We start from the raw sequence: 12,880 nt of genomic DNA on the forward strand, positions 1-12,880 counted from the left end.
TCCATAGTTTTAGAGGTCAATTTCCCCCCTTTTTTCAAATCTCTCATTTAATCTGATTGTTCAAAATATCCCGGCTTCGAGCCCCAATTTGTTACTGTCAGGTGGTAAGGGGTATGGGTGGCTCCCACTGTTCACGTCTTAACTGACTACAATCGTGTTATGTTTAAAATGATTAGTTAGCCCTTGAGTGTTTACTTGCCAAAGAAACAGAGAATGGCAGGTTTTCTTATAGGCTTAAAACAGAAGATTAATTATTTATTGAACAATATTCATTCCCTGAAATGTTCGCAACACCACTCTTGCAAGCATTCACTCTCACATACACTCTCAAGAGAAGATAGATAGAAGGCAAAGGGTAAGGGTTCAAGGTGTGGTAGGTGTTTGTAGTTTATGGTAAACCTGTTGAATCTTCCAATAGAACAGTATCTGTTAAAGATGCAGGCCTGGGTTGTTTGTAGTCTTGATTTGTTGAAGTGTTGTAGATTGCTGGTGGTTAAGATTTAAGATTGGAGGTGATGGGCCACTTTCAGTTCTCTGCTGCACTAAGTTGAAGCGTAGAATTAGCAGGACTGTTTTTCTGTGATGTTGCTGTGATGTCCCTCTCTCTCTCTCCAGAGGGTTACTTTTCTAGGGTCACAATTCATCATTAGCATTTCAGGTACCTAACACATGGTTTTCTCCCCTGATGTGACCAAACAATGGAGCAGGATGCGGAATCCTTGGACATCCATTAATGTCCAGATGTGTGTAATCCAGTTACATTGTGGCTACTTCGCATCTTATTTCAAAAGAACCCATTCAATTCAGCAATATCTGTTGATGGTTTCAGGATGGGTGTAATTGACACATCTTAGCCTGGAATATATCCTTTTGTCCTTACCATCCAGTAAGGCAGTGTTCAAATGCACAGGCCACCTTTTTTTAAAAGGTAAAGTCAATTTTAAAGAGTCCACCTTGAATAAAGTTTGTGTCTTGAAAGTAGGAATATGTTATATCTTTACTGGGCATGACTAGAGGGTTGCACTGAGCTGCTTCCCATAGTAATTTCAGAGCAGCATTGGCGGGAACCTGGGAACATATCATCCATGTACCAATTAGGGGCTGGCAATGACACAAAGATTGAGGAGATCTGGAAAGAGGAATTTTCGTCGGGGGGGGCGCAGTGGGTGTGGTAGACGGAAGAATATATTTATGTATATGGTAGAGGTATAAACTGTTGAAGCTTACAGTTAAACACCAAGGCTGAGCCAGCCTCTGGCACAGAGATGATCAGGCCTCCCTAGCTTGTTTTTTTATTCAGTCCCAGGAGGTGGGCATTATTACCTTGCGAGGGGCCTTGAACCACTCCAGTGTAATGCAATCAAGTGGCTTGGTTAAGCTGCTTTAGGGGACTGCTAGAGTCAACCACATTGGTAGGGGACTTGAGTCATATATAGGCTAGACTGGGTCAGGATGACAGGTTTCCTTCCCCTAAAGGACCTTAGTGAATCCTTTTGCTTTTTGCAACAGACGGCTTCACAGTCACTGAAGCCAGTTTCATATTTCCAGATTTCTTTTTTTAACATTAATTCAAATTCTCAAGCTACCACAGTAGGATTTGAATCCATATTCTCCAGGCATCTGGATTATGAATCCAGTAACATAACCACTACTGCAACCTGTAAATTGACACTGAGTGTGATTCAAGACTGAATTGCTGGCAGGTTTCTGGAATCCTCCGTAAGAACACCCATCTTGAGCTGATCAAAACCTTGTATCAGGTCCAGCTTATCTCTTGTTGTGCTACTTCTGAATGAAGGCCATTTATGATCCTGATTTTGTTTAAATAGTGAATGTTAATATTAACTACACAAGGATTGACCTAAAGCAGGCAGTAAGCCCAAATTGTGAGGAAATTGAATTAAATGTTTGTAAAAGATTAAAAGAACTTGCATTTCTGTAGCACTATTCACAGCATCAGGATATCACAAAGTGCTATCTAGCCAATGAAGTCCTTTTGAAGTGTAGTCACTGTTGTAATGTAAAAAACACAGAGCCCGTTTATGAACAGCAAGATCCCACAAACACCAGCAAGATAAATGACCAGATCATCTGCTCCTACTGATGTTGGTTGAAGGATAAATATTAACTGGAACACCATGGAAACTCTCCTGCTCTTTGAAAAGTGCCATTGGATCTTTTACATCTACCAAAGTGGGGCAGACGGAGCCTCGGTATAACAGCTCATCGAAAGGCATCACCTCGATCAGTGCGGCTCTCCCTCAGTGTCAGCCTAGATGTTGTGCTTAAGGCTCTTAATTGGGACTTGAACCCCCAACCTTCTGCGTTCATGAACTCAGAGAGCCCACAGCCATGAGTGTAATTATTAATTAATGCTTCCTCACTGCCAAAACATTTTTAGTCATTTTTAGTTACCATCGACACTTAAAGTTTAAGCAAAAATATATTTAAAAATACACCATAACAGAACAAAAGCACAATTATATTATTCCTGACAATTCATTTTTTTATTTTAAAAGGTTGTTACTCTTTTTAAATATACTTTGCCAATTAAGCCTCCTTTTCATTAGTGTTTTGAGTAAAATGCACGGGGGAGTGTATTGACCTAAACATGAGGGAATAAAGTATCCAGGGAGCATTAAAAAGCCAGTTACTGATGTGAAGAGCTGAAGCATGGTACACTTGTGTGACTGAAGACGACTGAGTGAACCTTCAGGTGTTGCAATGAGTATCTTTCATCCTTTGTGCTTCTTTGAGGCTCTCCAGTGTCCATAAGTACAGGGCAGTTGCTATTCGAAGCTTGCAATGCCCTGAAGACTATTTTACAATTATAGGATTTTGGTTGAGTGTATTTTGTAAAATGCACAATCAGCACAGGGAGATTAATTTGTAAAGGAAGCTTCAGCCACAGTTCCAACTGACTGAAAAATGCTGCCCTTGTTTTTACTATTTATCATTTCGCAAGAAACATTTAGAACATTGTGTCCTGACATCTTGGTCTTTGAATGTGTGAGTAATGGATGCCTGTACAGAGCGTACATTGTATTGTTGTGCTGAACTTTCAAGCAGGACTGATGTTCGCTTCCCTCTTCACTGGTGTAAATATCATGATTTGACCAAAAGAAACAGAGGTGAGGAGAATTTTTTTACGCAGTAAGTTGTTATTATCGAGACTGAATGGGTGGTGGAAGTAGATTGAATACTAAATTTCCAAAGGGAATAGAATATAACCTTGAAAAGAAAAAATTGCAGGGCCACGGGGATAAAACAGGGGAGTGAGGCTAATTGGATAGCTCTTTCAAAGAGCTTGGCCAAACAACCTCCTCTGCGCTGAAACATTCTATGGCCACTCTGTTGTTTCATCCTATTGCTTTCTATTTATAGAGAAAATATCCTGGGAGAAAATGTTTAGAACTGGACTTAGAGCTGCAACTCCATTTGGCCAATGTTATTTTTCACATCTGCTTGTTATCATAATCTTAACATCACTTGTGGAGAAAACCCTTCTGAGCCTTTCCTCTGAGATACCTTTGTCCTCTTTTCCTTTTTTCTTAATTTATTCATTCACAGATGTGAGGATCACAGACAAGGTCAGCATTTATTGCCCATTCTTAAATGCCTTTGCGAAGGTGGTGGTGAGCTGCCTTCTTGAATGGCTGTAGCCCATATGGTGAAGGCCCTCCCAAGGTGCTGTTGTGTAGGGAGTTTCAGGATTTTGACCAAGCAACCAAGAAGGAATGCTAATATCTGTGTATCAGGGTGGTACGTGACTTGGAAGTGGTGGTGCTCCCATGCACTTGCTGCCCTTGTCCTTCTAGGCAGTACAGGTTCCTGGTTTAGGATTTGCTGACAAAGAAACCTTGGGGAGTGGCTGCAGTGCATCTTGTTTTACTGCAAATGCGTCAAAATGTCGTGGCAACTCAGCAGGTGTGGAACGGGCAAAACTAAAATCTGGCTGCAAAGCCAGAACATGTTACTCTGATGCTTCATTCTGAATGCCAGAGCCTCCATTTTCTCTGCACAATATCTTGTGTTGCAACCATTCAAATCCTCATCAAACCCTCTATTGCTGACTCCAGTAATCCAAGTGAAAATTGATTTCAAGTGCACAGGAAGATTGTGGCTTCGATCAGGCATTTTCCTTGCTATCAATTGTGCTTGGCTGACAAAAGAGGAGGAGATGTCATTACTCTTTAAAACTATAGTGAACAAATAGGCATTTTAAGAGTACGCAGGATGGGAAGTTTCAACTGAATGCGTGAGTGAGCATAGCTGTAACTCCATAAGCCATCAGGTCATACAGGGGTTATCCAGTCTGATGAGTGTAATGGACTCAATGGGGTAAATTTTTGTCTACTTTGCATGTACACATCGGAAACTAATGGAGTGAAAACTGGGCCTCTGAATCATAATATTCTCCTCCTCGTGTTCAAATTTCTTTATGGTCTCACCCTTCCCTATCCCTGTAAAAACACAAGAACATAATAACATAAGAAATAGGAGCAGGAGTAGTCCATCTGATGCTTACAGCCTGCTCCACCATTCAATAAGATCATTTATTTTATTCGTTGGTGGGATGTGGGCGTCACTGGCTAGGCCAGCAATCATTGTTCATCTCTTGGACCTTGGACTGAGGGCTTGCAAGGCCATTTCAGAGGGCATTTTAAGAGTAAACCACATTGCCGTGGGTCTGGAGTCACATGTAGGCCAGACCAGGTAAGGACAGCAGATTTCCTTCCCTAAAGGACATTAGTGAACCAGATGGGTTTTTACAACAATTGACAATGGTTTCATGGTCATGGCTGATCTGATTGTGGCCTTAACTCCAGTTTTCTGCCTTTCTGCCATAACTCTTTACTCCCTTCCAGATCAGAAATATGTCTAGCTCAGCCTTGAATATATTCAATGATCCAGCCTCCACTGCTGTGTAGGATAGAGAATTCCAAAGATTAACAACCCTCTGAGAGAAGAAATTCCTCCTCATCTCTGTCTTAAAAGGGAGATCCCTTTTTTTGAAACTGTGCCCCCTAGTTCTAGATTCTCCTTTTAGCATCCACCCTGTCAAGCTCCCTCAGAATCTTACACGTTTCATTTCAATCACCTCTTATTCTTCTAAATTGCAATTATAGACCCAGCCTGCTCAACCTTTCCTCATAAGGCAACCCTTTCATCCCAGGAATCAATCTAGTTAACTTTCCCTGAATTGCCTCCAATGCAAGTATATCCCTCCTTAAATAAGGCGACGAAAGTTGTACACAGTACTCTAGGTGTGGTCTCACCAATGCCCTGTACAGTTGTAGCAAGACTTCCCTACTTTTATACTCCATCCCCCTCGCAATAAAGGCCAACATTCCGTTTGCCTTCCTTGTTAATTGCTGTACCTGCATACTAACTTTTTGTGATTCATACATGAGAATACCCAATGTCCTCTGTACTGCAGCATTCTGCAGTCTCTCTCCATTTAAATAATATTCTGCTTTTCTATTCTTCCTGCCAAAGTGGAAAACCTCACATTTTTCCACATTATACTCCACTTGCCAAAATTTTGACCACTCACTTAACCTATCTATATCAATTTGCAGACTCTTTGTATCCTCCTCACAACTTGCTTTCCTACCTATCTTTGTATTGTCAGCAAATTTGGCTACAATACACTCGGTCCCTTCATCCAGTTATTATATAGATTGTATATAGTTGAGGCCCCAGCACTGATACCTGTGGCACTCCAATAGTTACAGTTTGCCAACTTGAAAATGACCCGTTTAACCTGACTCTCTGTTTCTTGTTAGTTAGCTAATCCTCTATCTGTTCTAATATATTACCTCCAACACCATGAGCTCCTATCTTGTGCAGTATCATTTTATGTGGTACCTTATCAAATGCCTTTTGGAAATCTAAATACACTACATTTACTGGTTCCCCTTTATCCACCCTGATTGTTACATCCTCAAAGAGCTTTAATAAATTTGTCAAACACGATTTCCCTTTCATTAAACCATGTTGACTCTGCCTGATTGCATTATGATTTTCTAAATGTCCTGCTACTGCTTCCTTAATAATGGATTCCAGCATTTTCCCAAAGACAAATGTTAGGCTAACTTGCCTATAGTTTCCTGCTTTCTGTTGCCCCACTTCCTTTCTTGAATAGAGGTGTTACATTTGCAGTTTTCCAATCCGCTGGGACCTTTCCAGAAACTAGGGAATTTTTGAGGATTACAACCAATGCATCCACTATCTCTGCAGCCACTTCTTTTAAGACCATAGGATGCAGGCATCAGGTCCAGAGAACTTGTTAGCCTTTAGTCAAAGAACAAAGAACAAAGAACAGTACAGCACAGGAACAGGCCATTCGGCCCTCCAAGCCTGCCGATCTTGATGCCTGCCTAAACTAAAACCTTCTGCACTTCCGGGGCCCATATCCCTCTATTCCCTTCCTATTCATATATTTGTCAAGATGTCTCTTAAACGTTGCTATCGTATCTACTTCCACCACCTCCCCTGGCAGCAAGTTCCAGGCACTCACCACCCTCTGTGTAAAAAACTTGCCTCGCACATCCCCTCTAAACTTTGCCCCTCGCACCTTAACCCTCTGTCCCCTAGTAACTGACTCTTCCACACTGGGAAAAAGCTTCTGACTATCCACTCTGTCCAGGCCGCTCATAACTTTGTAAACCTCTATCATGTCGCCCCTCCACCTCCGTCGTTCCAGTGAAAACAATCCGAGTTTTTCCAACCTCTCCTCATAGCTAATGCCCTCCAGACCAGGCAACATCCTAGTAAACCTCCTCTGTACCCTCTCCAAAGCCTCCACGCCCTTCTAGTAGTCATAGAGTCATAGAGAGATACAGCACCAAAACAGGCCCTTTGGCCCAACGAGTCCATGCCGACCATCAACCACCCATTTATACTAATCCTACATTAATCCCATTTCCCTCTCACATCCCCACTTATCCTCAATTCTCATACCACCTACCTACACTAGGGGCAATTTACAATGGCCAATTTACCTATCAACCCGCAAGTCTTTGGCATGTGGGAGGAAACCGAAGCACCCGGAGGAAACCCACGCGGTCACAGGGAGAACTTGCAAACTCCGCTCAGGCAATACCCAGAACTGAAACCGGGTCCTTTTTCTGTAGTGATAGTGATTGTTTTAAGTTTCTCCCTCCCTTTGGCCCTTTGACTTTCTACTGTTCTTGGGATATTTTTTGTGTCTTCTTCCATGAAGACAAAATACTTGTTCAAAGCCTCTGCCATTTCCTTGTTTCCAATTACTAATTCCCCAGTCTCATCCTCCAAGGGACCAACACTTACTTTAGTTACTCACATCCTTTTTATAAACTTGTAGAAGCTTTTACTTCTGTTTTTATATTTCTTGCTTGTTTACTCTCATATTCTAATTTTTCCCTTTTTTGTTAGCCATCATTTTCTGGTTCCTAAAATTTTCCCAATCTTCTGGCCAACCACTAATTTTCACAGCAATGTATGCCTTTTCTTTTGATACCACCTTAACTTTCTTAGTTAGGCACGAATGGTGCATCCTTCTCGTAATGGTGTATATCTTTGATGAGACTTATGAAATATCTCTTTAAGTGTCTTCCACTGCTTATCTACCATGTTACCATTTAGCCCATTTTCCCAGTCCACTGAGCCAATTCTGTCTTCATGCCTTTGTAATTGCTTTTATTTAAGTTTAAGAATCTAGTTCCAGACCCATGTTTCTCAACCTCAAACTGAATGTGAAATTCTATCATGTTATGATCACTCTTGCCTAGAGGATCCTTTACTATGAGATCATTAATTAATCCAGTTTCAATACACATTACCAGGACTAAAAAAACTGTTCCCTGGTTGGTTCCGGAATGTATTGTCCAAAGAAACTATCCCAAATACACTCTATGAACTGATCCTCAAGGTTAATTTTGCCAATTTGATTTGTCCAATCGATACGAAGATTAAAATCCCTCAGGATTATTGCAGTATCTTTCTTCCAAGCCCCCATTATTTCTTGATTTATACTCTGTCTTACAGTGTAGCTACTGTTAGGTAGTCTATAAACTGCTCCCATCAGTGACTTATTTCCCTTACTATTTCTTATCTCCATCCAAACTGATTCTGCATCTTGTGCTTCCGAGCCAAGATCATTTCTCACTAGTATATTGAACTCATCCCTTATTAACAGAGCTATGCATGCTGTGTGCATTCAGATAAAGAGCCTCAAATTCTGCCTTTTTACCATTTTTCCCTAATCTGAGCCTATTTTCTGGTGCACTGCTATGTTTGTACACTCTGTCTCTTCCTGTCACACTCTGCTTATCATTACCTGTATTGCTACCCTGCACTGTTGCCTTTTCCTTTCTTGCTAACCTTCTAAATCTCCCTTCATGTGAACCTTCCCCCCAACTGTAACTTCCACCGGCCCTTCAAGAACTCTGCATTCCTCCAATTCTAGCATCTTGTGCAGTCCCCACTTCCTCGCCCCACCAGTGGTGACGGTGCCTCCAGCCATTTAGTTCTGGAATTCCCTCCCTAAATGTCTCTTGCCTCTCCACCTCTCTCCTTTAAGACCCTGCTTAAAACTTACCTTTGTGACCAAGCATTTGGTCACCTGTCTTAATGTCTTATTCTTTGTCTCAGTTTTGTTTGATAACATTCTTGTGAAGCACCTTGGGATGTTTTAATATTGAAATACACTATATAAATTCAATCTGTTGTTATTGAACCAGTTGTATGTCTGAATTCCTGATACATGACCATGGTGCATGAAGCTTTGCTTTGGGAGTGATAAAGGAGAAAAGTTAGCCCCGATTTGCAATATGCTGAACCAACCCCACATTGGCAAGTGTTAGTCATACAGCTGAAAAAAATACGCGGGAGAGAATCAAAAGTAGAAACCACCTCCTTTACAGCACATTATACTTTCTCATCTCTTTGTGTAAAAAATAAAGGGTCACTGGCTTTTTTTTCTAGCTTGTTCTTAGCTGGATTGAATCAAAATGTTCTGCACAATTTTAATTCAGGTGACATCGCGCAGTACGAATTCTTCAGCAAGTATCAACAGAAATGGACCAATGCTTTTCACTTGCCAGGCCTGTCAGGCTTGTGTTAAATCAAGGGTAATTTGGCACTCAGGGCTGGTTGGAAATTGACCAAACCCATTTCCTGCTGAACCCTCACAGCCATCAGAGACTTTCATCCATTAATCTCGGCGAGATTTAAACTTACTCCCTGCCAGGACAGTGTGCTTACTGTGCCATACAAAAAACATGTTTTGCGCAGCATCTGACTCATTGAAATATTTTACCTTTGGGGTTTTCCTGATATTTCCTACATGGCTGAGTCAGGGCCAGTCTTCAACAGACTCATTCTTGTTCATTTCTGTCTCCTCAAGGACAAACACTGAGCACCACTTCTTGCAAAATACAATAGCCCACTTTTCCAACTTGCCTTAGAGATTGTATGACTGCACTTTGGTGGTCCTCCATGTTCAATCCATTTACTGTACACCAATGTATCCTCTTAGTTTCTAGTGAAAATTCCCGATAAAGATCAAGATGCATCACTCCAATTCACAAAAGTGGCAAGAGTGTGGGAATAGGATGTAGTGGTGATAATGGAAACGTGGCTTATAAATGGTGAGGGTTGGGTGCTTAAAATTCAAGGATACAAAGTGTTCAGAAATGATGGGGAAGTAAAAAAGAGAGTTGGGGTGGCAATACTGATTAGGGAAGACATTGTAGTGTTGGAAAGGGAGGATGTACTTGAGGGTGCAAAGACAGAATTGATTTGGTTAGAGTTGAGAGGCAAAAAATATATGATCACGCTACTGGGGATATTGTATAGGCCTCCAAATAGTGAGAGATAGAGGAACAAATCTGCAGGGAACTCACAAAGATGTGCAAGAACTATGGAATGGTGATACTGGGGGACTTTAATTACCCAAATATTGACTGGGATAATGTTAGAGTGAAAAGTAAGGAGAGGGAGGAATTTCTGAAATGTGTTCAGGAGAACTTCCTTATCTGGTGCTGGAGGTGGGCCAAGTGGACCAACTGTCTGTGGGGGAATACTTGGATAAGATCATTGTATCATAAGGTTTATATTAGCAATGGAAAAGAGCAAGGAAAAATCCAAAGTAGAACGTTTAGGCTTTTGATAAGGTCTCGCATGGGAGATTGGTTAAGAAGGTAAGAGCCCATTGGATCCAGGGCAATTTGGCAAATTGGATCCAAAATTGGCTTCGTGGCAGGAGGCAGAGGTTGATGGTTGAGGGTTGTTTTTGCGATTGGAAGGCTGTGACCAGTAGTGTACCGCAGGGATCTGTGTTGGGATCTTTGCTGTTTGTAGTGTACATTAATGTTTCAGACGTGAATATAGGTGGTATGATCAGTAAGTTCGCAGATGACACGAAAATTGATGGTGTCGTAAATAGTGAGGAGAAAAGCCTTCGATTACAGGACGATATAGATGGGCTGGTAAGATGGACAGAGCAGTGGCAAATGGAATTTAATCCTGAGAAGTGTAAGGTGATGCATTTTGGAAGGACTAACAAGGCAAGGGAACATACAATGGATGGTAGGACCATAGGAAGTACAGAGGGTCAGAGGGACCTTGGTGCACTTGTTCATAGATCACTGAAGGCAGCAGCACAGGTAGATAAGGTGGTTAGGAAGGCATATGGGATACTTGCCTTTATTAGCCGAGGCATAGAATATAAGAGCAGGGAGGTTATGATGGAGCTGCATAAAACGTTAGTTAGGCCACAGCTGGAGTACTGTGTACAGTTCTGGTCACCACACTTTCGGAAGGATGTGATTGTACTGGAGAGGGTGCAGAGGAGATTCACTGGGATATTGCCTGGGTTGGAACATTTCAGCTATGAAGATACACTGGATAGGCTAATGTTGTTTTCCTTGGAGCAGAGAAGGCTGAGGGGGACCTGATTGAGGTGTACAAAATTATGAAGGGCATAGATAGAGTAGATAGGAAGAAACTGTTTCCCTTAGCGGAGGTGTTAATAACCAGGGGGCATAGATTTAAGGTAAGTGGCAGGAGGTTTAGAGGGGATTTGAGGAAAACATTTTTCACCCAGAGGGTGGTTGGAATCTGGAACACACTGCCTGAAGGGGTGGTAGAGGCAGGAACCCTCACAACATTTAAGAAGTATTTAGATGAGCACTTGCAACGCCATAACATACAAGGCTGCAGGCCAAGTGCTAGAAAATTGAATTAGAATAGAGAGGCTTGATGGCCAGCGCAGATACGGTGGGCCAAAGGGCCTGTTTCTGTGCTGTATAACTCTATGAGTCTAACGCCTCAATTGGAAGAGGGCTAACTTCAATGAGATTAGAGGGGATCTAGCCAGGGTAACAGGGAACCAAAGTTTGACAAGAAAACTGTAATACAGCAATGGGTGATCTTTAAGGAGGAGATTTTTCAGGTACAGGCTAGGTACATTCCAACAAGGGGGAAAGGCAGGGGAAACAAAACCAGGGCTCCTTGGATAACGAGGGAGATAGAGAATATGATGAAACAAAAAAGAGGGTGTATGATGCATGTCAGGTGAATTCTTCAAGCAAGAACCAGGCCAAATACAATAAGTTGAGAGGGAAAGTCAAGAGGAAAATATGACTGGCAAAGAGAGAATATGAGAATAGAATGGCAGTTAACATAAAAATCTTCTACCGGCATGTAAATAGTAAGCGGGTAGTAAGAGGTGGAAGCATTTCCGAAGAAGGGTCACTGACCCGAAACGTTAACTCTGCTTCTCTTTCCACAGATGCTGCCAGACCTGCTGAGTGGTTCCAGCATTTCTTGTTTTTATTTTAAGTAAGAGGTGGAGTGGGGTCTATTCAGGACAAAGAGGGTGAACTATGCTTATTGCACAGGGCAAGGCTAGAATACTTAATGAATACTTTGTATTGGTGTTTACTAAGGGAGAGGATACTGACAAAATATTGGCAGAAACGGCGATGGTAGAGGTATTGGATTCGGTGCCCTGGAAAGGCTGGCTATTTTTACAGTGGATAAGTCGCCTGGTCCGGATAGCTTGCATCCCAAGTTTCTGAAGAAAGTGGGAGTGGAGATAGCAGAAGGGCTTTCAATTGCCCAACCCTCCCTAGATACGGGGGATGTGCCAGAGGATTGGAAAGTGGCAAATGTGACAGCTTTATTCAAGAAAGGGTGAAGGACATTCCTAGTAACTACAGGCCGGTCAGTTTAACATCAGTGATGGGTAAGGTTTTAGAAACAATAATCAGGGGAAAAAAAGAAATGGGCACTTGAAGAAATGTGAGTTAATTAAGGAGAGCCAGCTTTGATTTGCAAAAGGCAGATCATGTTTGACTCACCTAATGGAATTTTTTGATGAAGTAACAAGAAAGTTGATGAAGGGAAAGCAATGGATGTTGTTTATATGGATTTTAAGAAGTGTTTGACAAAGTACCAAATATAAGCCTAGATAATAAAACTGAAGCTCATGGAATAGGAGGGTCAGTGTCAGCTTGGATAAAATATCGGCTCAAGGACAGAAAACAGCGAGTCATGGTAACGGGTTGTTTTATAGATTGGAGGATGGTAGACAGTGGTGTTCCCCAAGGGTCAGTGCTAGGACCACTGCATTTTTGATATATATGCAATAGACAGGACTAAATGATCCCACAACCAATTGATCAGATCTAAGCTCTGCAGTCCTGCCACATCCAGTCGTGAATGGTGGTGGGCAATGAAACAACTGACAGGAGGAGGAGGCTCCACAAACATCGCCATCCTCAACGATGGGGGAGCCCAGCACATCAGTGCAAAAGACAAGACTGAAGCATTTGTATCCATCTTCAGCTAGAAGTGCCAAGTGCAAGATACATCTCGGCCTCCTCCTGAG

General features: G+C 41.9%; 1 protein-coding gene across 3 annotated transcripts in view; it reads left to right on the top strand.

Moving 5' to 3' along the window:
• The first annotated feature begins 3,058 nt into the window (after positions 1–3,058).
• LOC137384067 (N-myc proto-oncogene protein-like) overlaps positions 3,059–12,880 on the top strand; it is a 37,935-nt gene continuing 28,113 nt past the window's right edge. Inside the window, exon 1 of one of the 3 annotated variants that reach the window (XM_068057635.1) lies at positions 3,059–3,131. The gene's annotated coding sequence lies outside the window, so the exon portion shown is untranslated. Of the gene's footprint in view, positions 3,154–12,880 lie in introns of all 3 variants that reach the window. The other 2 variants (XM_068057636.1, XM_068057637.1) reach the window with 2 other exon arrangements.

Source organism: Heterodontus francisci, chromosome 25 (genome assembly GCF_036365525.1).
Source record: "Heterodontus francisci isolate sHetFra1 chromosome 25, sHetFra1.hap1, whole genome shotgun sequence".
Lineage (NCBI taxonomy): Eukaryota > Metazoa > Chordata > Chondrichthyes > Heterodontiformes > Heterodontidae > Heterodontus > Heterodontus francisci.